A 25,763-nucleotide genomic window follows, 5' to 3' on the forward strand; every position below is an offset into this window, starting at 1 on the left:
CGCTCTCGGTCGTACTGCTCCTTATTCGACACTTTTTCAGCTTTCATCTTGTATGCACAGCATTTTAATTGTTCAACTTTGTTAAAAACTTATCTAGGTGTTCTTTTTTTAGAATACAAGCGTGTGCAATGAGGAAAGAGGGAAACATGCTATCGTATCTTGTGCACGTCAACAACGTCAAAGAGTACTGAAATGTCAAAGAAGCAGAACTGCTTAGAGATATACTTCCAGGCAGAATAGAGTGTCAGTGCATTAGTCTCACTTTGAAATCTTATCTATGATTCGTCATTCAGTCTGTGGCCAATAATAGCAATTTACAGATTAAAAAAATTATTTAAACATCTTCCTGCATTGTGGAATGCTATAACTGTGATTAAGGGAATGGTCTCAAACGCTTAAGACCCTGTAAAATAGATATTTTGCCTTAACATATATGTAAGTAATTTTTTTTAGGAGTGATAGCCTACCCTGCGCAAGACGTAGTCCCACCTTTTCAACAGTAGCCTATTTGCTTCTTTTCCCAGAATATTCCTCGCCAGTAACTCTGTCAGTTTTTCAGAAATAACCAAACATAGCACAGTTGGAACGTACGTCTACTTTGATCATACGCTTCGTTTTACTTTTGAATAACATTTTGAGATTTTAAAAGTATGTAAGACTATACCGTGGTTTGTGATATACCAACAGTTAGTCAATTTAATGATTCATGTATCATTTGCACGATAAATAATGATGTGGATAAAGTCATTATATATCGATATAATTTTTTTAGTAAATATGCCTCCATTCTGATAATTTATTAGCTTTTTTCGTTTTTTTAATTAAAGACAGACAGATGTTAATAATTCCTACCTATCACATTCACACACTACAGTAATAGATAATCTTCTGCGTAGTAGGAGGAGTTGTGGAAGAGAAACGTTTACAGTTTAATTTCAAACTTAACTTTGTTGTCTGTTCAAATGGCTCTGAGGTAGTCAGTCCCCTAGAACTTAGACCTATTCAAACCTAGCAAACCTAAGGACATCACACACATCCATGCCCGAGGCAGGATTCGAACCTGCTACCGTAGCGGTCGCGCGGTTTCAGACTGAAGCGCCTAGAACCGCTCGGCCACTACGGCCGGCTTGCTGTCTGTCAGGGATATTATATCAATGGGTAAGTGATGAAAACTTGTAGTGTTTGTTGCAGTGACAGTTTTGTTGCGCAGGTGCGCAATCAGAAATACGGCGCCGTGGAGCAAGCTATTATTCGACATTGGCATCCCACTGCTCCGTTGCTAACTATACTGCTGCGGCTCGAAAGAACTAGTTTTACAAGGGCCAGCCGTATTCTTTCCGGTAGTGATTCTAAGGTAAAAAAAAAGTGGTTCAAATGGCCCTGAGCACTATGGGACTTATCGTCTGAGGTCATCAGTCCCCTAGAACTTAGAACTACTTAAACCTAACTACATCACACACATCCATGCCCGAGGCAGGATTCGAACCTGCGACCGTAGCGGCCGCGCGGTTCCACACTGAAGCGCCTAGACCCGCTCGGCCACACCGGCCGGCGAGATTCTAAGGTAATTAAGAAATGAAATAATGTAACAGCTTACAATAACGCACGATGAAGGGTGGCCCATCATCACATCAGCGGCCGGCCGCACATTGCCCGCGGACCGCGGTCTGTTGCATCCCTGGCGCAGAAGAAGACCGAGCGCTAAGCTCCTTGTTTCTACGGAAACAGCGCGTTGACAGCTGCAGCCAATCGGGGAAGTGCTGACACGAATACAGCTTCTCTTTCACGCGCCCCTGACGTTAGTCCCTTTCTGCGGCGAGGAGGAACCAGTTCGACCCGACGCGGTGTGTTTCACCCAGCAGAAGCTGCAAAGTATCTGTAACAAAATCGCGTATTTCGCCAGAGAAATGTTTTGTTGGCAGCGCTGCCACTGAGAACCGGATGACAGCGAAACAGGCGCGATGCGGTGCTCTCTCGTCGGTTCCAGTTTAAGTCCGGGCGTCGCATTACTTGCTGACCCACTTAACGAGCGCTGCTTCTGCCTGACTTGTGTTTACTCGCGAATGTTGTCGAGCTCAACGAGCAGTTTTCGCACACGCTTGGTTTATCGCACTAGTGTCCTTTCAGTTTTTATTCCAAGCGACCGAATATTTTTTATATGATGGGAACTCAAACTATGTATTATACAGGGTGTTACAAAAAGGTACGGCCGACCTTTCAGGAAACATTCCTCGCACACAAAGAAAGAAAATATGTTATGTGGACATGCGTCCGCAAACGCTTACTTTCCATGTTAGAGCTCATTTTGTTACTTCTCTTCAAATCACATTAATCATGGAATGGAAACACACAGCAACAGAACGTACCAGCGTGACTTCAAACACTTTGTTACAGGGAATGTTCAAAATGTCCTCCGTTACCGAGGATACATGTATCCACCCCACGTCGCATGGAATCCCTGATGCGCTGATGCAGCCCTGGAAAATGGCGTATTGTATCACAGCACGAAGAGTCTCTACATTTGGTACCGGGGTTGCGTAGACAAGAGCTTTCAAATTCCCTCATAAATGAAAGTCAAGAGGGTTGAGGTCAGGAGAGCGTGGAGGCCATGGAATTGGTCCACCTCTACCAATCCATCGGTCACCCAATCTGTTGTTGAGAAGCGTACGAACACTTCGACTGAAATGTGCAGGAGCTCCATCGTGCATGAACCACATGTTGTGTCGTACTTGTAAAGGCACATGTTCTAGCAGCACAGGTAGAGTATCCCGTATGAAATCATGATAACGTGCTCCATTGAGCGTAGGTGGAAGAACATGGGGCCCGATCAAGACATCACCAACAATGCCTGCCTAAACGTTCACAGAAAACCTGTGATGATGACGTGATTGCACAATTGCGTGCTGATTCTCGTCAGCCCACACATGTTGATTGTGAAAATTTACAATTTGATCATGTTGGAATGAAGCCTCATCCGTAAAGAGAATATTTGCTCTGAAATGAGGATTGACACATTGTTGGATGAACCATTCGCAGAAGTGTACCCGTGGAGGCCAATCAGCTGCTGATAGTGTCTGCACACGCTGTACATGGTACGGAAACAACTGGTTCTCCCGTAGCGCTCTCCATAAAGTGACGTGGTCAACGTTACCTTGTACAGCAGCAACTTCTCTGACGCTGACATTAGGGTTATCGTCAAATGCACGAAGAATTACCTCGTCCATTGCAGGTGTCCTCGTCGTTCTAGGTCTTCCCCAGTCGCGAGTCATAGGCTGGAATGTTCCGTGCTCCCTAAGTGGCCGATCAATTGCTTCGAACGTCTTGATGTCTGGACACCTTCGTTCTGGAAATCTGTCTCGATACAAACGTACCGCGCCACGGCTATTGCCCGGTGCTAATCCATACATCAAATGGGCATCTGCCAACTCCGCATTTGTAAACATTGCACTGACTGCAAAACCACGTTCGTGATGAACACTAACCTGTTGATGCTGCGTACTGATGTGCTTGATGCTAGTACTGTAGAGCAATGAGTCGCATGTCAACACAAGCACCGAAGTCAACATTACCTTCCTTCAATTGAGCCAACTGGTGGTGAATCGAGGAAGTACAGTACATACTGACGAAACTAAAATGAGCTCTAAAATGGAAATAAAGCGTTTCCGGACAGATGTCCACATAACATATTTTCTTTATTTGTGTGTGAGGAATGTTTCCTGAAAGTTTGATCGTACCTTTTTTGTAACACCCTGTATATCTTATTAAAAGCCCAAGCTCTGCGACATTTGCATTACAGATATTGGTAGAATTTAGAGGTGAATGAGAAAAAGTTGATTTTTCACTTCCTATTTTCTCTTAGTAAAGGCATCGTATTCTGTGGCTGCAGCCCACAAGGGAATGAATTATTCTTCGCTTGGGAGGAAATTACTCGGTGCCCACTCCAGAACATATTGAAGACAGCCTCACACTACGTTTACTGCTACAGTTAACAGGGACAGGGTGCGCGGTGTGGCCGCGCGGTTACAGGGGTCACTGACTGCGCGGTCCCTCTCGTCGGAGGTTCGAGTGTTCTCTCCGGCATGGGTGTGTGTCTTGGTATTAGCATAAGTTAGTTTAAGTAGTGTTATAACACTTCCGTCTGATACTGCTATACCATAACCTTGAATCAGGGGGGCAGGTCGCGAAATAAAACTATCTAGTTAAATCGATTATGGTATAAAGTAACAGAGCAGTGTTACGCTCTGATAGGAATATTATGTTGACCGTGTTATACCTAACGGGGGTGGCTTATCGGAAATGAAAGTCAGAATTACGTAATTATTTTAAACGGTAACAAACAATATTTTTTTCTATCTACACTGTTTAAAGAATAAAGAAAACGGTAGGAAAGTAGGTATGAGTAACTTTAACGGACAAACACAACCTATATTTTGCCACACGCGAGTGCAGTGAACTCTGACACCTGCATATGTTCAAAGTTAAGATGGGAAGCTCACAGAACAGAACAGACGATTTGCATAAATATAACAGATAACGAAACACACTCTTACTTTCAGGGCTTATTCAAACTGGATGGTCTTTATAACATTATTATTAACATTCACTGCAGAACCATTAATTGGACATAGGTTCAGTATTATAGTTCAAACATTTTCCTAGCTGACAAAATTATAATGTAGTTCACTGCAAAATTATGAACTGGTCACAGGTTAAATATCTCTCAACTAAATACTATTCTATTGAGAATGGAAGTTAAATGGAATTCTCTAACAGGTTACTTCTCACTGTCTTTTGAATAAAGGAATTATTGTTTTCATAGCTAGTGATAAAGGATAACCTGTAGGTCTTATTACACTATTAATATGCACTTTCAATACCCAAAAGAAAGAAGTATTTAGCAAGCATGAGTATATAACTTTTCACTATTGCAGTTTTCCACTTTTACTACAGTGAGACACAAAGTTGACATAGGCGCTCAGTCCGGAACCGCGCGACTGCTACGGTCGCAGGTTCGAATCCTGCCTCGGGCATGGATGTGTGTGATGTCCTTAGGTTAGTTAGGTTTAATTAGTTCTAAGTTCTAGGCGAATGATGGCCACAGATGTTAAGTCGCATAGTGCTCAGAGCCATTTGAACCACAAGGTTGACAAATTTGCGAGGAACTGTCACCTTTTAAAATTCACTACAGGCAGCACTATGATCATTAACTAAGCAAAACTTTATAAGCCTCAGATTTAGGAACTTTTAATCTTTAAAAGAAACCGCAAATTGTCTTTATTTTCACAGTCTTCTACTTTCAAGTAAATGATTAAATAGGTGATTTTGAAACTCCGAAAAAAACAACTTTAAATAGGACTGTTTCCATCACTGGGAGGCTACATTTACTACCTCCCACAATTTCGCTAAATCCACAGTAAATCTGAATACTCCCGTCTTACCAAAGATCAAACAACATTATTTAATTAACTATTTGGCTTTGAGGCTTTCATTTTTTCTTTAAACTAGGACACTCGGTAATCACAGTTCAAATGGAAAGAAACCTGAGAGGTGTAGTGATAGGGAAAAAAATCAAGGTTAAATCAGTTATAAGTTACCTTATATTTGTGGACACTAAAACATCCAATGACCTGATCCTTCACTGTACATTACTATAGTGCTCCATTATAGTGATTGCGCTATGTGGTGGCGATTGCATGTTGGTAGGTGGATTTGCAGGTAGAATTGCTGGACTCTGTCTTTTCTTGGTGGCGATGACAGATACCAATTCCAGAATAGTTCCAGCTATTTATCCATCGATCCGAGGCATTGGAAAGCGGCAGGAAAAGCCTCTCCCGGAACCAACACAATATACAACATTAACATGGGCAGTGCACAGTTTGGTAACTCGTCCCCGACTGACTCTTTGTTCCACCTTTTCTACCTATACCAACCACAATTTGCGCGCAATTTCAAATGTATACAGTAAGTTTTGTCTCTCTCCAATTGGGACAAAGAATTTGAATGACAGATATACTACATTGCATAGAATCAAACCATGATGGTTCAAATGGTTCAAAGCACTATGGGACTTAACATCTATGGTCATCAGTCCCCTAGAACGTGGAACTACTTAAACCTAACTAACCAAAGGACATCACACAACACCCAGTCATCACGAGGCAGAGAAAATCTCTGACCCCGCCGGGAATCGAACCCGGAAACCCGGGCGCGGGAAGCGAGAACGCTACCGCACGACCACGAGCTGCGGACTCAAACCATGACATCGACGTTTTAACAAAAAAAGGAGTATACAATTTTGTGTTATCGATTCAATCAAACATCATTTACAGAAGCTCAACGATGTAACATTAAATAAAACAAAAGCAAAATAAATAACTAGAGTAGTAGAGCTATGGTGTTACAGTGTGTAAGTCTAGGGACCGATGACCTCAGCAGCTTGGTCCTTAGAAATTCACACGCTCAATTTTGAACATAACAGAGACAGGAAACAGCAGTAAACATTCGTCAGTACAGGATGTTCACCGAAGATGCGGAAAACCAATGAAAAAAATTCCGAGGTATCGTGCAATATGCCCCAGAGAAGTATATTCCGAGTAAGGTCTTAAGGGATGGGAAGGACCAACCATGGCTTAGCAGACGTGTTAGAGAACTGCTACGTAAACGACGGGAACTTAATCCCAGATTCAAAGGCAGTAAAGTCCAGCTGACAAACAAAAGTTAAACGAAACGAAAATGAACGTACGGAGAGCAATGGGAGCAGCATTCAATGACTTTGCTCTGGAATGCTATTTTTCTGTGATGTATGGCTCCATTTATCAGTGTACATGAACTAGGACACCAATTGACGTCTGATAATTATTTTCAGGTACACCAAGAACCTCGGCACGAAGTGAAAAAGGGAGCGTGGTGTTGAATCAGTGCGACACGAATTACGACTGTGATACCGACTCACCAATCTGTGAATTCCCACATAACAGATTTTACGATCAAAAGTCTCTCGTAATACTATCGTAGACTCATTAAGATTTGAGCTCTTTCAAAGAAAATCGTCGAACTGTGAATGATTTCAAGACAGCTGCGCATATACTATCAAGTGGTTCAGCGTGTCCTCGCAAACTACACTCGTGCTCATAAATTAAGGATAATGCTGATAGATGGTGAAACAACGCTCTGGTCGGCGGTTTTCGGGTTTAAATCACCTCGGGGTATGACCATGCGGTGCATCTGACCTGCGGTCGTCGCACGGTGGCGCTCGCAGCAGTCTACATACACAGAGGTGTGTTGATGCATGACGGAGTACGGTGCAGCGAGTAAGTGTGCAGACGTTTTCAGACGTGTTAATGGCGGCTGTGTGATGAAAATGACTCAAAGAACACATATTGATGATTTTATGAGGGGTAGAATACTAGGGCGACTGGAGGCTGATCAGACACTGCAGATCGTAGCAGGGACCCTCCGTGTGCCACAAAGTATGATCTCAAGATTGTGGCAACGATTCCAGCAGACAGGAAAGGTGTCCAGGCGCTACAGCACGAGACGCCCACAGTGTACAATACCACAAGAAGATCGATATCTCATCATCAGTGCCCATAGACGGCTACGGTGTACTGCGGGTAGCCTTGCTCGGTACCTTACTGCAGCCACTGGAACAGTTATTTCCAGACACACAGTCTACAGACGGCTTAACAGACAAGGTTTATTCGCCCGGAGACTTGAAAGGTGCATTCCAATGACCTCTGATCACAGGAGAGCCCGTAAAGCTTGGTGCAAACAACACAGTACATAGTCATGGAACAGTGGTCCCAGATTATGTTCACAGGCAAGTCCAGGTATGGTCTGAACAGTGATTCTCGCCAGGTTTTCATCTGCTGTGAACCAGGAATCAGATAGCAACCCCCTTAATCTCCTTGAAAGGGACCTGAATGGAGGTCGTGGTTTGATGGCGTGAAGTGGGACTATTATTGGTGCATGTTCACCCCTGCATGTTTTAGACAGAGGAACTGTAACAGGTCAGGTGTATTGGGACGTCATTTTGCACCAGTTAGTCCACCTTTTCAGGGATGCAGTGGATCCCACCTTCCTCCTGATGGATGATAACGCACGGCCCCACCGAGTTGCCATCGTGGAGGAGTACCTTGAAACAGAAGATATAAGACGAATGGAGTGGCCTGCCTGTTCTCCAGACCCAAACCCCATCAAGTACCTTTGAGATGTTCTCGGTCGACGTATCGCCGCATATCTTCAAACCCCTACGAGACTTCAGGAGCTCCGACAGGCACTGGTGCGAGAATGGGAGGCTATAACCCAACAGCTACTCTGCCATCTGATCCAGAGTATGCTAACCGTTGTGCGGCCTGTGTACGTGTGCATGGGGATCATATACCATACTGATGTCGGGGTACATGTGCAGGAAACAGTGGCGTTTTGTAGCACATGTGTTTCGGGAGGGTTTTCTCAACTTATCACCAATACCGTGGACTTACAGATCTGTGTCGTGTGTGTTCCCTATGTGCCTATGCTATTAGCACCAGTTTCGTGTAGTGCAACGTTGTGTGGCACCACATTCTGTAATTAACGTTTATTTATGAGCATCAGTGTATTACGGTACAGACTCATGATAAGCCGACCGAAGCACCCTAACTTCCAAAAAAGTGGTTCAAACGGCTCTGAGCACTATGGGACGTAACTGTTGTGGTCATCAGTGCCCTACAACTTAGAAGTACTTAAACCTAACTAACCTAAGGACATCACACACATCCATGTCCGAGGCAGGATTCGAACCTGCGACAATAGCGGTCGCGCGGTTCCAGACTGTAGCGCCTAGAACCGGTCGGCCACTCTCAGTTCCAGGTGCAATAATATTATGGTCAACGCACACAACATTCGCGCTAAATATCGACCATCAGGCTACAAAGACCTTTATATACAAGTGACAGAAGCACTGCATATGCATTTAGAATCCAGTGTAGTGCTCAGTTTCTCCTTGCTAAGCATATGATTTATTAAGGCAATTACACACAGATTTCAACAATTTCGAAACAGAGTAAGATAATCCAGTCTATATAGGGGGCAACAGGTTATTGGTCTCTGCAGACTTTGCCTACACTGAGGTGGATTTTGAAACAATTCTTTTATGATCTACAAATTTATTAAAAGATTTTATTGCTAATGTAGAGAATCAATATGATAAACTAAGAAATTTAATTTTATACACTCCTGGAAATTGAAATAAGAACACCGTAAATTCATTGTCCCAGGAAGGGGAAATTTTATTGACACATTCCTGGGGTCAGATACATCACATGATCACACTGACAGAACCCCAGGCACATAGACACAGGCAACAGAGCATGCACAATGTCGGCACTAGTAAAGTGTATATCCACCTTTCGCAGCAATGCAGGCTGCTATTCTCCCATGGAGACGATCGTAGAGATGCTGGATGTAGTCCTGTGGAACGGCTTGCCATGCCATTTCCACCTGGCGCCTCAGTTGGACCAGCGTTCGTGCTGGACGTGCAGACCGCGTGAGACGACGCTTCATCCAGTGCCAAACATGCTCAATGGGGGACAGATCCGGAGATCTTGCTGGCCAGGGTAGTTGACTTACACCTTCTAGAGCACGTTGGGTGGCACGGGATACATGCGGACGTGCATTGTCCTGTTGGAACAGCAAGTTCCCTTGCCGGTCTAGGAATGGTAGAACGATGGGTTCGATGACGGTTTGGATGTACCGTGCACTATTCAGTGTCCCCTCGACGATCACCAGAGGTGTACGGCCAGTGTAGGAGATCGCTCCCCACACCATGATGCCGGGTGTTGGCCCTGTGTGCCTCGGTCGTATGCAGTCCTGATTGTGGCGCTCACCTGCACGGCGCCAAACACGCATACGACCATCATTGGCACCAAGGCAGAAGCGACTCTCATCGCTGAAGACGACACGTCTCCATTCGTCCCTCCATTCACGCCTGTCGCGACACCACTGGAGGCGGGCTGCACGATGTTGGGGCGTGAGCGGAAGACGGCCTAACGGTGTGCGGGACCGTAGCCCAGCTTCGTGGAGACGGTTGCGAATGGTCCTCGCCGATACCCCAGGAGCAACAGTGTCCCTAATTTGCTGGGAAGTGGCGGTGCGGTCCCCTACGGCACTGCGTAGGATCCTACGGTCTTGGACTATGCGGAAGGACTGGCCCTATAGGGCGGGAGGAGCGTTCACCTTTTATTGTTCACAATATTTATTAAAGTCAGTCAACAGGTAACAATCGTGAACGCCGAAAGGGTTACAGAAAGTTCATTTTCAGTTTCAAAACCTTGCCCAGATATACTCATTTAAAAGAAAAGTTAACCTTAGACATTAACCGTGAACAACTATTTTGCATTAACAAGTAGTGAAGAAATAACATTTATTATAATAAACTCCCAGCCAGAGAACATTTATACATGAAGCCTATCAGTTGGCTTTAATAACTAACAAATGTACAACAACTTTTCAAATGAGAAAGGTAATACCTTTTTACAGACAATGGAAAACACTGCACGCCCAAAGGGCTATCGTAAGTTCACTTGGAGTTTTAAGACCTTGCCCAAACATATTCATTCAAAAGAAACAGTAGCCTTACATACGGACTCTCAACTAGGGAGACAATAATATACATTATACACTTCTCTCAGAAATACTTCCCAGCTCACGGCATCGGCCATGTGGGGACATGAAAGTCCTGCAGAGCACCCAACACAGGCCACACCTGCTTCTGCCGCTGGGACCCGATTCATCGACTCGACCGAGGGCGCGATGTACAGTAGATGCTTCCGACTTCACATTCCGGATGCCGATATTCAAACCTCCGCACCAGCGTCCCACGGACTTAGCGTACTTTGGTACATCATACAGTTCAAGATGCACAATATTGTTTGGAACAAACTAAATGGTTCAAATGGCTCTGAGCACTATAGTACTTAACTGCTTAGGTCATCAGTCCCCTAGAACTTACAACTACTTAAACCTAACTAACCTAAGGACATCACACACATCCATGCCCGAGGCTGGATTCGAACCTGCGACCGTAGCGATTGCGCGGTACCAGACAGTAGCGCCTAGAACTGTTCGGCCACTCCGGCCGGCCAACAAACTAAACACACAGTCTTAGAACATACACAACAAGCCCACTGCTAGGATGATAAGGCAGAATGCCGACGCTAAGAGACACCAAGCAACAACAGTTCGATCAGAATGGTGCAACAAATTGCTTAGCGTCCGACCCCAATATGGATTACTGTCAGATTTCCATAACTGAGCATTAGCCAATGGTTTGTCTCAGGTAAGGTACACTTGCAATTTGGAAGGCAGAAAGTGAGTGGCCAGTGAAAGAAATAGAATGATGTCACCTTATCAGGTCAGCGAAATAATCGTCCAACAGCATCAGAGAGGTAGGTCGCCAGTACAGTCTCCCAGTAAGATGTCATCGGTTAGGCCGGCCGCTGTGGGCGAGCGGTTCTAGGCCCTTCAGTCTGGAACCTCGCGACCGCTACGGTCGCAGGTTAGAATCCTGCCTCGGGCATGGATGTATGTGATGTCCTTAGGTTAGTTAGGTTTAAGTAGTTCTAAGTTCTAGGGGACTGATGACGTTAAGTACCATAGTGCTCCAATCCGCCCCGATGGCTGAATGGTGAGCGTGATGGACTGCCGTCCTAAGGGCCCGGGTTCGATTCCCGGCATCATTTTATGCCCATACGACGCGCAGGTCGCCCAATGTGGCGTCGGATGTAATGAGACCTACATCAAGGCGGCCGGACCTGCCCCGTAAGGGGCCTCCCGGCCATTGACGCCAAACGCTCATATCCATAGTGCTCAGACCCATTTGAACCATTTGTCATCGGTTAACGGCCACCAACTGCTTGTCTGCGCAGACCATCTCAGGAGACAGCCGTTACAACTGTCGCCTGTACAATGCCATTTCAAAACACCTCTTCATCGACCGGGGTACCTCCCCTCTTGGGTAATCGCTCCGTCTCCTCTCCACCTCACAACTTAACTCACTTGCGCTCGCCTCTCGATCCGCTCCCTGCAACGCCACCTCGCGACAGGCTCACAAGCGCCGGAAGGTTAGCATCTACGAACAAATATCGATAGCCGCAAAGCCGGCATGGTTCACTTTGATCAGTCCAAACTTAGCCCCTGTTGTACCAGCCTGCGTACACACGAACACACACACACACACACACACACACACATACACATACACACACACACACACACATTTGTTTGGAGACTCCATAAGTTACTGAATTTACCGTAACCTATGATCATTATTTACTCTTGATGGAGAAATCTTGATTCTGTGACTCAGTGGTTACATTTCGAATGGCAGGACGAACAGGGTACAAAAAGCAAATTTACTGCAAATCAGTCTCGATGAGGACAATTCCTTAGACTCCAAAATGAGATTTTCCTTAGACTGTCTGCTTGGCAAAGACAGTCTCCAACATATCTTTGAGTGCACTGATGTATCTCAAATTGTAAGTCTACCTCAGCCGTCCACCCTCAAACATACTCTAAATCAAAATGAAAAAATATGAATACCTTAAGATCAGTGGCTGTCCACCCTCAAATTCTTTTGATTATCAGTGTGCAGAAAAATAACTTTTCGCTGTTAAAACTGGGATTTCACCTGCTAAATATGGTAATACACCTACAGGTATTCTGATCTGCAAGTTATTTTACGTTACTTTGAATTAACAATAAAGAATCACGCAGGGTTACCACTGTGAATAAATATTGACATAGATATTAAAAGTGATCTGCATTTCTTTTTTATTTTAATGGAATGCTAAAGACTGCAAGTCAAACAGGATCACAGATACACAATGTGATCAGAAGTATCCGGACACCTGGCTGAAAAGATGTACAAGTTCGTAGCGCCCTCCATCGGTAATTCTGGAATTCAGTTTGGTGTTGGCCCACCCTTAGTCTTGATGACAGCTTGCAATCTCGCAGGTATACGTTCAATCAAGTGCTGGAAAGTTTCTTGGGGAATAGCTGCCAATTCTTCACGAAGTGCTGCGCTCAGGAGCGATATCGATGTCGCTCGGTGAGGTCTGGCACGAAGTCGACGTTCCAAAACATCATAAAGGTGTTCTATAAGATTCAGGTAAGGACTGTGTAGGCCAGTCCATTACAGGTGTGTTATTGCCGTGTAACCACTCCGCCAGAGGCCGTGCATTATGAACAGGTGCTCGATCGTGTTGAAAGATGCAATCGCCATCCACGAATTGCTCTGCAGCAGTGGGAAGCAAGAAGGTGCTTAAAACATCGATGTAGGCCTGGGCTGTGATAGTGCCACGCAAAACAACAAGCCCCCTCCATGAAAAACACGACCACACCATGACATCACAACCTCCGAATTTTACTATTGGTACTACACACTCTGGCAGATGACGTTCACCGGGCATTCGCCATATCTACACACTGCCATCGGATCGCCACATTGTGTACCGTGATTCGTGAGGCGTTGTTTTTCATTTACCGGCGTGATGTGTGGCTTATGAGCAGCCGCTGGACCATGAAATCCGTTTTCTCACCTCCTGCCTTATTGACATATTACTTGCAGTCGATCCTGATGCAGTTTGGAATTCCTGTGTCCTGTTACACATTAATATCCTCTTCAACCGTCGGCGGTCTCTGTCAGTCAATAGACGAGGTCTGCAGGCCGCGGTGGTCTAGCGGTTCTAGGCGCTCAGTCCGGAACCGCGCGACTGCTACGGTCGCAGGTTCGAATCCTGCATCGGGCATGGATGTGTGTGATGTCCTTAGGTTAGTTAGGTTTAAGTAGTTCTAAGTTCTAGGGGACTGGTGACCACAGATGTTAAGTCCCATAGTGCTCAGAGCCATTTGAACCATTTAGACGAGGCCTCCTGTACGCTTTTGTGCTGTACATTTCCCTTCACGTTTCCACTTCACTATCACATCGGGAACAGTGGACCTAGGAATGTTCAGGAGTGTGGAAATCTAGCGTATAGACGTATGACACAAGTGACACACAATCACCTGACCACGTTCGAAGTCCGTGAGTTCCACGGAGCGCCCCATTCTGCTCGCTCACGATGTCTGATATCTGACGTCGCTGATATAGAGTATCTGGCAGTAGGTGGCAACACAACGCACCTAATATGAAAAACGTTTGTTTTTGGGGGTGTCCAGATACTTTTGATCTTATAGTGTATAATGCAACAAGAAATGTATGTAATAAACTACCGGTGGTCTGCATTTAACTTTAATTTAGGATTGGACTTCATTAACAGAAGAAATTCATTTAACTAAAGAAACTATGTAAATATCAAAATTTTTACTGGGCATACCAAGAAATTGTGACCAATGGCTTTAACAAGTAGAGATACCATTTGTGAATGAAAACGTTATACGGACATATTACACACATTAAAACTGCAAAATGTTATGTAGAAATTAGAATTATAACATGAATACAAAAACACGAACTTAAGACATACCGAAAAAGCAAAAAGTTAATAAAAGTTGTCTAGAAATTAGAAATATTACAACAAAAAGCATATTGAAAATGCAGAATGTTATTAAAAGTTGTGCAGAAATTGTTTTTTTTTTCGTGCGCAGTACAGTTGGTTGAAAGAACTGACGCTACTTTTTTTACTGAGGAAGACTAGATTTCACAGTGAGAGCACCATATGTGAACAGTGAAAGCACTGTACGTAGAGCAGGAGAAGCACTGTATTTTGAACAGGGGAGACACTGTACTGCAAACTCTACAGTAGAAGTCCATGCACTCTTTCGACTCTGTGAGGAGCTTATGGATTAATGGAAGAGAAAATGGTTCAAATGGCTCTGAGCACTACGGGACTTAGCAGCTGAGGTCATCAGTCCCCTAGAACTTAGAACTACTTAAACCTAACTAACCTAAGGACGTCACACACATCCATACCCGAGGCAGGATTCGAACCTGCGACCGTAGCAGTCGCACGGTTCCGGACTGCGCTCCTAGAACCGCGAGACCACCGCGGCCGGTAATGGAAGAGAGCGTGGTGCTTTACGGAGATGCAGGTGGGTCGCTTGTTCACCCGCACAAGGAACCAATGCCCTGAATGGTGCAAGGATACCGCACGCTCTACGCACTGTAAGCAATTTTGGCTGGCACGGGTGTGGCGGTTGCTCAGCTACTTGCGGAGCTGGTGCTCTGTGTGCCCCAAGTACGCCAGGCTCTCTATGCTACTGCTTCCGGTTGTGACTGGGGTGGGTGTGGCAGTCTGTCAGCCGCATGCGAAGCCGGTGCATGGTGTGATGCAAGTACAGTGCCCACTCGACACTGCTGTTTGCAGTTGTGGGTGGTGTAGATGACAAGTGGATTGCCGCCCAGGGTAGTGTGTCGGGAGGAGATGTAAGACTTGCACAGTGAAAAAAAATGGGTCTGAGCACTATGGGACTTAACTACCGAGGTCATCCGTCCCCTAGAACTTAGAACTACTTAAACGTAACTAATCTAAGGACATCACACACATCCATGCCTGAGGCCGGATTCGAACCTGCGACCATAGCGGTAGCGCGGTTCCCGACTGTAGCTCCTAGAACCGCTCGGCCACTCTGGCCGGCTCGTCTTCAAGACGATGAGGAAGTCAAAACAGTGGTCATACAGTGGTTAACAAGTCAGGCGGCAGACTTCTATGAGGAGGGTATTCAAAAACTGGTACAGCGTTTGACAAGTGCCTCAATATTCGCGGAAATTATGTAGAAAAGTAGATTAAGGTACAGGCTTTCAAGTCAAAATAAAATTATTGAAATATCTTAGCACGTCCTTTTTAAAATTTCAAAACAGTACTTACTTAAAAAAACACGCCTCGTATTATATTATTGTTGTTGTTCCTTGCCGAAGAAACATGCAAGTGTTTGATCAGAGATTAGGGAAAAGGAAAGACTGGACTCGAAACAGTTCGGCCATACTTCTAATCTGTCATCTTAGCAGCTTAGCCGGTTCCGCTATCGCTGCTGTCCGATGGTTGTTGCTGTCATATGGTTTTCAACAAGTCAATACAATTTTGGACATGGATTACTCGTAAACGCTTAAGTCCAGTGCAGTCGCACTCTACTTGATACAATGGTTGGCTGAACTGCATCTCCACATTCAGAGAATGCGCAGCTCCAACCGCAACTTCCGGTCTGAACCTTGGGCGCGGCCCAGACCGGATGGAATTATTCAGTGTCACGGGCCTAGTAAAACTAAGTCCATGCGCCAGGGCGCCGCCATGTTGGCCAAAGACCTTGAACGACAGAGATAAAATACTCCAAGTCAGAGACATTACGTACAGTTCAAGGTCACGCACTGCCTAGCATGAAACCAAGTCTATCCTAGGTATATGATAATTGTTAATATTTTTTTAAAAAGGAGATAAGGAAAGGAGATAAGGAATTTTTACTGTCTATAATATAACATACAGTCCCATTGATCTTTATTTTACAATTGTTATTGCCAACTTTAGCCCATATAAAAGGGTACTCATCAGCATTCAACTTCTTCTTTCTTGTCATAGACAAAACAAAAGGCATACTAGGAGCAAGAGTACCGTATGGGACTTTTGCTAATATAGCAGCTGTCTCAGCTATACTCTACGTCTTCCAGGCCAAAATGTTAGCATCTAGAAATGCTTCAAGACCACCATAGTCTGCATGATTGCCCTAAACAACAGCCAAGGTAAGCCATGTTGAGCCTCCAAACACAGCTTCTACATCACATGTGAAGTTGAGCCGCAGTCCACGAAAAACACTTGGTCCTCCAATCAATGGCTGTTTCGAAAACTGCCTGGCAAGGTCAATAGAAATAGCCTTTAACGACCTGTATACAGGTACACTGCGCTGCCAGCGACGGCGGTAACCTAGACGTCGCAGAGGCATTGATGAGGCACGTTAACACAAGTGAACTAGTGCAACGCACTAGATCGTCATTCGTTAAACCTATGTATGTACTACAACCGTGGAAAAGATTAGAAAAATCGGTGACCACTGGGTGTATGCCTCTCTTGCCAGCCGCAGGCCCCACCTCAACTGTATATGCAACGATCTATTTCCAACACGCACGCGAGTGTTGGTGAGTATGCAGGCCTTATGGGTATACATAGACAGCAATGCTGGTGCCGCATACAAAACGAAGAGCTGCCGCCGTGCCAGCTAGTGACGTGAGGTATTCAGGAGGTGAGTGACAGCTGGCATGCATGATGCAGTCACAATAAGAAAAGGCGCCATTTCCCGGGCCGGCTGAGTACTTTGGCATGAATTTTGAAGGCGCGCCGGCGCCGGCGCCCGCGCAAGGACAACGTGTTCAAAGTTTAACGCCGCGTGGGTGGATGCTGCCGCTGGCCGGCGCTGCTGCCCGCGGGGGTCGATAGGGGGCCGCATGCCCTGCCGCCGCCTGCGAGTGAGCAACAGCCCCAACACAACGGCACACGAGCACACGCCGATGCGACAGCCGCGGCCGGGCACTCAGCATCCCTTGTCTTATTGAATTTTTCTACGAGGGGCGTCCAATAAGTAACACAATATATTTATTCCTGAAATCAGATTGGTTTTATTCAGGGTTCCAATACACCCACTCTTTTGTCTAAAAAATCTTGTTTCTCAACACACTTTATGCTCAGTGAGACCGCCTTACGGCACCTTACTGGGGGAGCCTGTATGCCCGCATGGTATCGCTCTGCTGGTCGACTTCAGATACGCCGCCTTGCTGCATCAGTAACATCCCCGTGATCCACGTACTGCTGGCTGCAGAGTGCATCTTTCTTTGGGCGAAACAGATGGAAGTTGTTGGAAGATTTCAACTCTCCGCTCAGAGAGACGGCCTCACGCCACCTTACTGTGAGGGCCTGTATGCCTGCCTGGTATCATTCTAATGGTCGACTTCAGAGACGCCGCCTTGCTGCATCAGTAACCTCCCCGTAATCCACCCACTGCTGGCTGCAGAGTGCATCCTTCTTTGGGCCAAAAAGATGGAAGTTGGAAGATGCGAGATCTGGGTTGTAGGATGGATGAGGAAGAACAGTCCAGTGAAGTTTTGCGAGCTCCTGTCGGGTGTGCAGACTTGAGTGATGCCTTGTCCTGTCATGGGGAATGAGGAGTTCGTTTGCATTTTTGTGCCGACAAACGCACAGAAGTTGTTTCTTCAGTGCCTTGAGGGTACGAAACATACTTCGCAGTTGATCGTTGCACCAAACAGATGGAAGTTGGAAGATGCGAGATCTAGGCTGTAGGATGGATGAGGAGGAACAGTCTAATGATGTTTTGCGAGCTCCTGTCGCGTCTGCAGACTTGAGTGATGTCTTGTTCTGTCATGGCGAATTAGGAGTTCGTTTGCATTTTTGTGCTGACAAACGCACTGAAGTTGTTTCTTCAGTTCCCTGAGCGTACCAGACACACTTCGTAATTGATCGTTGCACCATGACGGAGAACATTAAACAGAATTATCCCTTCAGAGGTCCAGAAGACCGTCGCCATACTTTACCGGTTGAAGATGAGGCTTTGAACATTTTCTTCAGAAGTAGTGTGGTATCACTCTATGGACTGCCATTTTGTTTCCGGCCCTAGTTGACTTACACCTTCTAGAGCACGTTGGGTGGCACGGGATACATGCGGATGTGCATTGTCCTGTTGGAACAGCAAGTTCCCTTTCCGGTCTAGGAATGGTAGAACGATGGGTTCGATGACGGTTTGGATGTACCATGCACTATTCACTGTCCCCTCGACGATCACCAGAGGTGTACGGCCAGTGTAGGAGATCGCTCCCCACACCATGATGCCGGGTGTTGGCCCCGTGTGCCTCGGTCGTATGCAGTCCTGATTGTGGCGCTCACCTGCACGGCGCCAAACACGCATACGACCATCATTGGCACCAAGGCAGAAGCGACTCTCATCGCTGAAGACGACACGTCTCCATTCGTCCCTCCATTCACGCCTGTCGCGACACCACTGGAGGCGGGCTGCACGATGTTGGGGCGTGAGCGGAAGACGGCCTAACGGTGTGCGGGACCGTAGCCCAGCTTCATGGAGACGGTTGCGAATGGTCTTCGTCGATACCCCAGGGGCAACAGTGTCCCTATTTGCTGGGAAGTGGCGGTGCGGTCCCCTACGGCACTGCGTAGGATCCTATGGTCTTGGCGTGCATCCGTGCGTTGCTGCGGTCCGGTCCCAGGTCGACGGGCACGTGCACCTTCCGCCGACCACTGGCGACAACATCGATGTACTGTGGAGACCTCACGCCCCACGCGTTGAGCAATTCGGCGGTACGTCCACCCGGCCTCCCGCATGCCCACTATACGCCCTTGCTCAAAGTCCGTCAACTGCACATACGGTTCACGTCCACGCTGTCGCGGCATGCTACCAGTGTTAAAGACTGCGATGGAGCTCCGTATGCCACGGCAAACTGGCTGACACTGACGGCGGCGGTGCACAAATGCTGCGCAGTTAGCGCCATTCGACGGCCAACACCGCGGTTCCTGGTGTGTCCGCTGTGCCGTGCTTGTGATCATTGCTTGTACAGCCCTCTCGCAGTGTCCGGAGCAAGTATGGTGGGTCTGACACACCGGTGTCAATGTGTTCTTTTTTCCATTTCCAGGAGTTTATATGTGGACCCTGGCTAGGTCGTAGCTACTGACTTAGCTGAAGGCTATACTAACTAGCGACTCTGCAAATGAGATCTCTGAAGCTATGACAAGTGAACCACTCCTATTAAAGTCGGCTGTAGAACTGGCTATTGCGCTAGCTTGTCTCGTAAGACCAGCCGAGTGGCGGCGCTCGGTCTGCTAGAGTCGACAGTGGCGACTCGCGCGTCCGATGTGTACTGACGGACCGCGCCCGATTTGAAGCCTACAACCTAGCAAGTGTGGTGCCGTGCGGTGACACCACAATGTTTGTAAAAAATTTGTCACGGTCATACTCGTAACGCGCAAACCAATTACGCGAGGATGGTCCTCTTTATGGTGCTCTATTAGGCGGCGAGAAACCCAATGGGATACACTTTTGACTGCCCCAACTGGTGGACGAGTATGTCAGCACTACGGAGAGAGACGTCCGGTTGTGCAGCGAGCTGTTTGATTGTGATCCGTCGACCACCTCAAACGAGAGTGTCCGCACGTTATGACGATACAGGAGTCTCAGCTGTGTACGACCGGACAGGTTTGCGTGACCTTATTGCGGTGATGACAGGCGCCTCACGCAACGATTCACGTGCATCTCTTCACTGCCAAGTCTCTGTAGACATTCTCCAAGCTTCTATGAAAAACGGGGTGCCACTTCTGGCAACAGTAATGGCTCTTACCCTGTTGGGTATCTGGATGAACTTGTAACACCATAGCTTAGACACTACATAGCTCTTGTTGATTCATTGAGCTTTCTATTTTGTTCAACATCCCATCGTTGAACTTCTGTAATTAGTGTATGATTAATTCGACACTGTAATGAAGGGTAATCTCTGTAATATGCACAATATGAGCAAATGATCTTTCGTCTTCCTCGTATAATCTCTTTGGTTATCTTTAAAATTAAATAAATTTATTTAAATAATTTTGTTTAGAACTACCTATATGTGCGAATGATATGTTTTGTTTAAAATGCTTGTTTGCTGTTATGTAAAGTGCTGACCTTCATTTAGGATTCTTAGTTATTCTGTATGGAAATGGTAGTGCGCGCAAGTTGTGGTTGTTTGCTGTTATGTAAAGTGCTGACCTTCATTTAGGATTCTTAGTTATTCTGTATGGAAATGGTAGTGCGCGCAAGTTGTGGTTGGCCTAGGTAGGAAAGGTGGAACAAGAGCCAGTCGGGGACGAGCTACCAAACTGTGAACTGCCCATGTAAAAGTTGTATATTGTGCTGGTTCCAAGAGAGGCTTTTACTGACGGTTTCCAATGCCTCGGATGGATGGACAAAGAGCTGGAATTGTTCTGAAATTGGTATCTACAATCGCCACCAAGAAAAGACAGAATCCAGAAATTCGACCTACCAACAAGCAATCGCCACCACATTGCGCAATCACTGTAATGGACCACTATAGTAATGTACAGTGAAGGATCAGCTCATTGGATGTTTTAGTGTGCACAAATATAAGGTAACTTATAACTGAATTTATGTACCTATATTGATTTTTTTTTTCCTTATCGTAACACCTCTCAGGTTCCTCTCCATATGAACTAAAGTTATTACCAAGTGTCATTACTGCAAGAACATTAAAACCCAGTGGTTTGCTAATTAATGCCTCTCGAACATAGTAAAAAGGAAGTTAAAGTTAATGTGGCTGTGGCAATAGAGTGAGTTACAGTAAATGATGCTTGCTGAAAATAATTTTCCTATTAAAACTGCTTATTAATATGGTGTTGCCAACTTTAAAATTAAAAGTTCTTAAGACTAAGGCTTATAAAGTTTTGCTTAGTAAATGAGCACATTGCTGCCTGTTGTAAATCGCAGAAGGTGAGTCGGTATTTTATAGATATGATAATTTTTTTGTCTCACTGTAGTAAAAGTGGAAAACTGCAGTTGTTGAAAGTTATATACTCATGCTTGCTAAGCATTTGTTTCTGTTGGGTATTGATAGTGTAATAGGATCCACAGTTTATCCTTTATGCTCATGATAAATAACCTATTAACAGAAAGACCACTATTTATGAAAAAAATAATTTCTTTATTCAAAAGACACCCAAGTAAACTGTTAGTGAATTCCAATTAACTTTCATTCCAAATAGAATTATATTTAGTTGAGAGAGACTTAACCTGTGATTAGTTCATAATTTTGCAGTGAACTACATTTACAATTTTATTCATGGTAGGAAAAAGGGTGAAAAGTAATACTGAGCCTATGTCCAATTCATGATTCTGCAGTGAATATTAATAGTAATGTTATAAAGCTTATTCAGTTTGAATAATCCCTGAAAGTAGTAGTGTGGTCCGTTACCGGTAGCTGTTATAATTCTACAAATAGTTTGTGCTGCTCTAGCTGTCAGTTCCAATCTTAACGTTAACATATGCAGGTGGCGGAGCCCACTGCACTCTCGCGTGGTAAAGTGTAGGTTGTGTTTGTCCGTTAAAGTTACTAATAACTATTTTCTTGAACAAGAATGCTAATCATTCTCTTGCCTAATTAGGCTGGCGACCGTTTTCTTTATCCTTTAAACAGTATGGATAGGTTAAATATTATTTATTACTGTTTAAATATTTACGTATTTCTGACTTTCGCTTCCGATACGCCACCTCCGTTAGGTGTATCACGGTCAACATAACAAAATTCCTCTCAGCCGGTAACACTGCCCTGTTGCTTTATACCATAATTACTCTAACAAAGTAGTTCCATTTTACAAACTGCCTCCAGCTTTAAGGTTATGGTATAGCAGTAGATGACAGGAGAGTTATACGTGGCTTTTCCGTGACATAACTAATTGTTCAGTTGGGGGATTGTACGTAATAAACCAAATTTGGTATTTTATTACATAAGCTACGTAAATGCAGTTGTAGTGTTATAAACTGAGATTGGTGGCGGTAGTGGTATGCTCGAGGCACTCAACAGCGAGATCATCAGTGCTCTTACTATATTTTCTGTGAAAAACATATACCAAAAGGTAAAATATAATATCTAATTCTCAGACACCCTGCTACATCCTCTCTCATTCGCAAGCATACTTTCGCACAGAAAATCAAAAGGCGTACACCACAATTCATTGTATGATTAAAATACGCAAAGTACACAGTAACTAAAATAGCGTGACAGCGAACATTGCCTGGTCGATCAATAAAAACTAAACTCCGTCCGAACAGGCCTTGGAAGGCCTAAAGTCACCGTTCGGCCGCCGTGTCATCCTCAGACCACAGGCGTCACTGGATAAGGATATGGAGGGCATGAGGTCAGCACACCACTCTTCCAGCCGTACGTCAGTTTTCGAGACCGGAGTCCCTACTTCTCAATCAAGTAACTCCTCAGTTTGCTTCACAAGGGCTGACTGCAACCTGCTTGCCAACAGGGCTCGGCCGACTGGATGGTCACCCATCCAAGTGCTAGCCCAGCCCGACAGCGCTTAACTTTGGTGATATGACGGGAACCGGTTTTACCACTGCGGCAAGGCCGTTGGCCTGGTAGATGAATGGGGAAATGAAAATTGAAGCAGCCATCCTGGAAACACATTAAAACCTATCTAAAAACTGTTTGTAAGGTTGGACACCATACAAAAACTTGACTCATTAACCATATTCCCTTCACCACCTACTAACGTGGAGGGCGAGTCAAATGGTAGGCAGCGTGCAGCCTTCGAGTCTTCATGTGAAACGCATTCTGTTAAGATGTGGTGTGCACATATCTGTACACCATAAACATAACATATGTTTAGATACTCCCGCCAGAGAAGGAATCCATTCGTCAGTGCAGAGTTGTAAAACAACCTTAGGCTATCGTAGACTACCTTAAGTATGTATATACTACGATAGTTTTCCTACTAACTTTGGTCAGTTAAGATCGTAACCGCATTCACTTTGTTTGCGTGTGCGATTAGTGTCTTACTAGAATCCCCTAAAAACCAAAAGTGGTGAACCGTGGAGCAACTGTGTAACTTTCGGAACATTTTTGCTTTAGATAGTTATCCTCCTGTCTGTTACTTAAAATAGACAGTATTAATAGCAAAACTGAAACTGTGGTTGTTTAATTGAGGTTTTGTTCGAAAACTGTTCATTTGTAATGTGATACAGAGGAATGTTGCAGTAAAACTAAAAAAACAAATAACACTACCGATTCATCATATAAATCTATAAAACTAATTTCCTTAAAAAAGGCAACATTAAAAAAATGCAAAACAAAGACTTCGTTGGGCTTGTATGAGACACGTTTCTGTTATTGCTAAACAACTTTTGCAGTTATCAGTTATAACAGGAACGCTTACCTTTGATCATGATGAAGAACGTTCTATTAACTACGAAATAACAACAATAATTATATAGCTTTTTATGTTTGTGCACCCCCCCCATGAACCATGGACCTTGCCGTTGGTGGGGAGGCTTGCGTGCCTCAGCGATACAGATGGCCGTACCGTAGGTACAACCACAACGGAGGGGTATCTGTTGAGAGGCCAGACAAACGTGTGGTTCCTGAAGAGGGGCAGCAGCCTTTTCAGTAGTTGCAGGGGCAACAGTCTGGATGATTGACTGATCTGGCCTTGCAACATTAACCAAAACGGCCTTGCTGTGCTGGTACTGCGAACGGCTGAAAGCAAGGGGAAACTACAGCCGTAATTTTTCCCGAGGACATGCAGCTTTACTGTATGATTAAATGATGATGGCATCCTCTTGGGTAAAATATTCCGGAGGTAAAATAGTCCCCCATTCGGATCTCCGGGCGGGGACTACTCAAAAGGATGTCGTTATCAGGAGAAAGAAAACTGGCGTTCTACGGATCGGAGCGTGGAATGTCAGATCCCTTAATCGGGCAGGTAGGTTAGAAAATTTAAAAAGGGAAATGGATAGGTTAAAGTTAGATATAGTGGGAATTAGTGAAGTTCGGTGGCAGGAGGAACAAGACTTCTGGTCAGGTGACTACAGGGTTATAAACACAAAATCAAATAGGGGTAATGCAGGAGTAGGTTTAATAATGAATAGGAAAATAGGAATGCGGGTAAGCTACTACAAACAGCATAGTGAACGCATTATTGTGGCCAAGATAGATACGAAGCCCACACCTACTACAGTAGTACAAGTTTATATGCCAACTAGCTCTGCAGATGATGAAGAAATTGAAGAAATGTACGATGAAATAAAAGAAATTATTCAGATAGTGAAGGGAGACGAAAATTTAATAGTAATGGGTGACTGGAATTCGAGTGTAGGGAAAGGGAGAGAAGGAAACATAGTAGGTGAATATGGATTGGGGCTAAGAAATGAAAGAGGAAGCCGCCTAGTAGAATTTTGCACAGAGCACAACTTAATCATAGCTAACACTTGGTTTAAGAATCATAAAAGAAGGTTGTATACGTGGAAGAACCCTGGAGATACTAAAAGGTATCAGATAGATTATATAATGGTAAGACAGAGATTTAGGAACCAGGTTTTAAGTTGTAAGACATTTCCAGGGGCAGATGTGGACTCTGACCACAATCTATTGGTTATGACCTGTAGATTAAAACTGAAGAAACTGCAAAAATGTGGGAAATTAAGGAGATGGGACCTGGATAAACTGAAAGAACCAGAGGTTGTACAGAGTTTCAGAGAGAGCATAAGGGAACAATTGACAGGAATAGGGGAAAGAAATACAGTAGAAGAAGAATGGGTAGCTCTGAGGGATGTAGTAGTGAAGGCAGCAGAGGATAAAGTGGGTACAAAGACGAGGGCTGCTAGAAATCCTTGGGTAACAGAAGAAATATTGGATTTAATTGATGAAAGGAGAAAATATAAAAATGCAGTAAATGAAGCAGGCAAAAAGGAATACAAACGTCTCAAAAATGAGATCGACAGGAAGTGCAAAATGGCTAAACAGGGATGGCTGGAGGACAAATGTAAGGATGTAGAAGCTTATCTCACTAGGGGTAAGATAGATACTGCCTACAGGAAAATTAAAGAGACCTTTGGAGAGAAGAGAACCACGTGTATGAATATCAAGAGCTCAGATGGCAGCCCAGTTCTAAGCAAAGAAGGGAAGGCAGAAAGGTGGAAGGAGTATATAGAAGGCTTATACAAGGGCGATGTACTTGAGGACAATATTATGGAAATAGAAGAGGATGTAGATGAAGACGAAA

Source organism: Schistocerca gregaria, chromosome 1 (assembly GCF_023897955.1).
Source record: "Schistocerca gregaria isolate iqSchGreg1 chromosome 1, iqSchGreg1.2, whole genome shotgun sequence".
NCBI classification, from domain to species: Eukaryota; Metazoa; Arthropoda; class Insecta; order Orthoptera; family Acrididae; genus Schistocerca; species Schistocerca gregaria.